Source organism: Cucurbita pepo, unplaced genomic scaffold (genome assembly GCF_002806865.2).
Source record: "Cucurbita pepo subsp. pepo cultivar mu-cu-16 unplaced genomic scaffold, ASM280686v2 Cp4.1_scaffold000274, whole genome shotgun sequence".
Lineage (NCBI taxonomy): Eukaryota > Viridiplantae > Streptophyta > Magnoliopsida > Cucurbitales > Cucurbitaceae > Cucurbita > Cucurbita pepo.
In genome coordinates, this window is record NW_019646522.1 from 40,635 (window position 1) to 46,052 (window position 5,418).

Sequence of the window (5,418 nt, forward strand, 5' to 3'; positions counted from 1 at the left end):
TAATGCAATTTAAAATCAAACAACACCTCGACTAGAACAAATTGAAAGGCAACACAAACAAGTGTTGTTAAAATTTGTTACAAACGGAGAAAGAGTTCGGGATACTGTTTCTAACGAAATATAAAAGACCCGAAGTACACAAACCGGGTCGACACTCATAAACGACCCTCAAGTGACAATGCAGCTCTCGAACGCTCCCCCACCTCGAGCGACAGTTAGCGAAGACCTGAAAAAGAAATCTAAAATGCGGTGAGTAAAAAAGTACTCGGTAAGCAGCCTACTTGTAGGCTGTCATCGCATCCAGTTCCTGGTAGGTTTCCACGGGCTTTTCTTTAGGCTCTAGGAAGTTTGGGCTTAACTCTATAGTTTGGCTGACCTTCTGGTGAGGCTTCCAACGGTGTCGTGGTGTAGTTGGTTATCACGTCAGTCTAACACACTGAAGGTCTCCAGTTCAAGTCTGGGCGACGCCATCTTTGCAATTTTTATTTTTATAATAATAATCTGGATTCATTTTGGACCTCTACGAGAAAGTTTAAGAGCCTTCGAGCTTGGTAAGCCCGGGAACCGTGCCCTCGAACACACATTGATTCATTTTAGACCTCTACGTGAAAGTTTAAGAGCCTTGGAGCTTATAGGCCCGAGAACCGTGCCCTCGAACACACATTGAGCATGTAATTAATTGTTTGGACTTTTATTGAAGAAATACCTATAGGAATCAACAAGGACTAGGGTGGAATGATTGTTAGCACCTTATATGCTTGATTTAGCCAAGAAATTTATGAACTAAAATTAGTATCAGAGGTTTAGGTTGATTGGTCCAACAAACTGTTTTCGCTAGACCAAGAGTCATTGAGTCTTCGTTATGTGATTTTCGAGGCTTCAAATCTCAAAGCGTGACGAAAATAAAAAAGAAAGGAAAATAAAACTAAAAGTAAAATTAAATTAAACATTTAGATAATGCAATTTAAAATCAAACAACACCTCAATTAGAACAAATTGAAAGGTAATGCAAACATGTGTTGTTAAAGGTTTGTTACAAATGGAGAAAAAGTTAGGGGTACTGTTTCTAACGAAATATAAAAGACCCAAAGTACACAGACCGGGTCGATAATCATAAACGACCCTCAAGTTACAATGCAGGTCTCAAACGCTCTCCCACCTTGAGCGACAGTTGGCGAAGACCTGAAAAAAAAATCTAAAATGCAGTGAGTAAAAAAGTACTCCGTAAGCAGACTATTAGTAGGCTCTCATCGCATCCAATTCCTGTTAGGTTTCCACAGGCTTTTCTCTATTCTCTAGAAAGTTTGGGCTTAACTCTATAGTTTGGCTGACCTTCTTGGGAAGCTTCCAACAGTGTCGTGGTGTAGTTGGTTGTCACGTCAGTCTAACACACTGAAGGTCTCCAGCCCAAGTCTGGGCGACCCCATCTTTGCAATTTTTATTTTTATTTTTATTTTTATAATCCAGATTCATTTTGGACCTCTACGAGAAAGTTTAAGAGCCTTCGAGCTTGATAAGCCCGAGAACCGTACCCTCGAACACACATATATTTATTTTAGACCTCTACAACAATGTTTAAGAGCCTTTTTACTTGATAAGCCCGAGAACCGTGCCCTCGAACACACATTGAACTTGTAATTAATTGTTTGGACTTTTATTGAAGAAATACATGTAGGAATCAACAAGGACTAGGGTGGAATGATTGTTAGCAGGTTATATGCTTGATTTAGCCAAGAAATTTATGAACTAAACTTAGTATCAGAGGTCTAGGTTTATTGATCCAAATACTGTTTTCGCTAGACCAAGAGTCATTGAGTCTTTCATTACGTGATTTTCGAGGCTTCGAATCTCAAATCGTGACAAAAATAAAATAAAAAGAAAGGAAAATAAAACTAAAAATAAAATAAAATTAAACATTCAGATAACGCAATTTAAAATCAAACAACATCTCGACTAGAACAAATTGAAAGGCAATGCAAACATGTATTCTTAAAGGTTTGTTACAAACGGAGGAAGGGTTCGGGGTACTGTTTCGAACGAAATATAAAAGACCCAAAGTACACAGACCGGGTCTGTAACGACCCAAAATTTTCTATTTAATTTAAGATCGCTACTGTATACGTACCATAAACATTGAATGTGGAAGACTTCATTAAAATTCCATAAAACATAACCTTTATCTTAAAACACAGCCATGGACTTACGTGTTTCGAAAACATCTTTAAAACGACACAACAAAAGACTAAATAAAACGAATAAGAGTTTAAGTTAATAACATTCTATTCTAGCCTAAGTCTAAGAAAATAAATACCACTATCCTATGCATGTGCCATGGTCTCGAGTTGCGATGTCGTCGTCAGCCGTATAGGAATGCCTTGCCTTAACCTGAAAAAATGTAGTATCACATTGGTTGAGTATTTAAAGAAATACTTAGTAAGTGACCCCACTATTGGAGTTAAATGCAACAATCACATGCAATGAGATGATGGGACCTATCTTTCATTCCGTTTTCCCTACGGTGCTGTCCTAACGAGTAATTTTGGACGTGTACCATATACTCTACACACATCCCATACGTGCAAGTATGGACTCACCAGCTAGTTCGCACACCGCTGGGCCATCTTCCTTATCCGGTGGGCATACTCTAGGAGCCCCTTAGGCCGGACACGCGCTAAAACTAGTAACCGTCATGGCAGCGCTATGCAAAGCATAACGATCATTGTCCTGCCATTGGATGTACGCATTCGTACCCTCGTGATGGGATAGGGGTATCCCCCCAAATGCATGAGCACACATAATGCATGAGGTCCCAAAACTTTTCCATTTTCATTATCCTTTAATACAACCCCGCTAGCATTATGTACATATCATATCATTTTTCATATCGTTTCAGATACCGTTCATCATTCATGTCATATCGTTTCTCATTCTTCAGTTCTCAAATCATACATAATTCTAACGGGGTTATACTTCATGCCATTTATCATAATTTCATGTCATTCATATCATGTTGTATACACACAATTTAAGAGGCCTAAAATAACGTTCTATGCTTTTATCATAACATTTCATCATATACACATCATACCATGACATATTGCATCACAATGTATCATATCATAAACGAGTCATAACGTAAACACTTCATAGTCATATCATTCTCTAACTTATCATAGTCTTAACGTTCTTATACTTATCACAGACATATCATTACGTGAACGTACCTTAGTCATCTCATCACAAGAACTTAACCTAACGCTATCGTTCTATCAATCCTAACACTATCGTTCTATCAATCTATACAAACCTATCCCTTTCTACCCGTAGCCTAACCATATTCTTCCATCAATCTCTCTTAAACATACCACTCTGGTACGTAACTTAACCTTAACGTTTCATGAACGTATTTTATTCCTATCGTTACATTTCGTTTTGTGCATCCTTCTTGTATCCTATCTCAAACATATCCTTGAACACATCGTCCCGTAATTATTATCATACGATTCACATATTAAAACATATACATAACACATAGGAAGCATATCGATCCACTGACAATTCACACATATCAATATATATGACACGTACAGAACCACAGGGCACGTGTCAACATTAAATATAACCATGCCGATAGTAAGGTCACTTACTTGTTAGCTTAGGCTGATGTTTCGTCAATATCCTTAATGAAAGTCCATTGAAATCCAAGTCACCCTTAACTATTGTAATCCAAACATAATGAACTAGTTATAATTTGCACCTCTAATAAACTGAACTAAAATAAATAAATGTTTGAGTTTTAACTATTTCTAAACAAAGGAGGTGCCCTGGAAGTTAGTTACCGAGTTTCTTCCCTTGTGAGGCCACAGACAATGAATTTTGAAAGAATTTATCCCTCCTCTTACACATTGTCCTGATTGTAAAGCACAAAAATTATAAACCAATAGTTTCTCTTTAACTATTCAAATATTGTAGTTTTTTAGAAATAATAACTATCGATGAAAATTGTTGAACTTAAATTTAACAATTTAGAAATAATGTTAATAACTAAACATGTTAATAACTAAACTTAAATTTCTACTCATCATAATTTAGAAATAATGTTTAGGTTAAATATTTATCTTTGTATAAGTTTTTTTTAATTATAATTTTCTTTATGACCGAATTAGTAAACGCAAGTTAAATAAATTGTTGAACAATGAATGTATATGTCAACTATCGATGAAAATGTCATAACGGTTCGTATCAGTTATTTACATGAGGGACCATTACGACTAATAAATTAAAGTAAAAAAAAAAAAAGAATGAAATTGACCTACAAGAAATTAATATGCATATATTTATTTATTTATTTTTAAATTCAAATCCAACATTATAGTCAATGATATAATCCAATCCAATGATATATGTTCATTTTGGTTAATATTCGACCTTTTATTAAAAAGATAAGTTTCATATTTATAATTTTAATTTCATGTGAAATAAATTTAATTCTTTTAATTAAAGTAGATTTTAAAAATTAAGAGGTGGAATTTATAATTATTTTAAATTAAGTCATTACTACACATAAGGATCTTGAAACAAATACAAATTTACTTCTCAATACAAGAATGTTTACCCTACTTCATGTGTTCCACGTGTTTATGCTCGGTAAGTACATGATCGACAAAACTCTAGTGATATATTATGAGCCTTTGCAGTTAGACAAAAGCTTGAGTAAAGAAAAAAAATATCTATATAGATTTTAGTTCGATAAGTGATGAAATTGCACATTAGAGAGATAACATTTATCACATGAAAATGATGATGGAGAAGTTCCTAGAGTTATTCCAAGCTTAAGATGTGTGTGTTATTTCTCAATCTTCATACTATCATTTCTTTTATTTCTAGCCAACGCCAATTTGGAGAACATGATGAAGAAAAAAGAAAATGGAGGAAGTCGATTTGGAGTTAGTTTTGGAACTATTCCTCGACGAGTAGGGTAAAACGAACATCAACTCAAGAAATTTAGTGAACCCTGCACATGTCATTATTATGACTGTTTGCATGTATTATGTGATGCTATGCTATGTTATAAATTACGCTATGTCGTATTATGTATTGTTATAAGCTATGCTATAATACGACTATACCATGTTACCATCTTGTGGAATTATATTTATGATATTGATGATATGATGCATAAAACTTCATACACCAAGCTATGTAAATTATGTTAATTAGGGAAGATATGACAATTATTACGGATGCATGTCTCACAAACTTTGTATGTCATGAATGAATGAAGGTATGACTTGAATCATAAACTTATGTCATGGTTTTAAGCTATGGGGACCTCATGCATTTATGTGCGTCATTTGCACCAGGATACTTTCCCATTGTGATTAATACGAATGCGTACATTACGATATCTATTTTTGT

General features: G+C 34.7%; 1 non-coding gene across 1 annotated transcript; it reads left to right on the forward strand.

Moving 5' to 3' along the window:
* Nucleotides 1-396: 396 nt before the first annotated feature.
* Nucleotides 397-470, forward strand: TRNAV-AAC. Its single transcript has one exon. It is a non-coding gene; the product is annotated as a tRNA-Val (tRNA).
* The last annotated feature ends 4,948 nt before the right edge of the window (nt 471-5,418 follow it).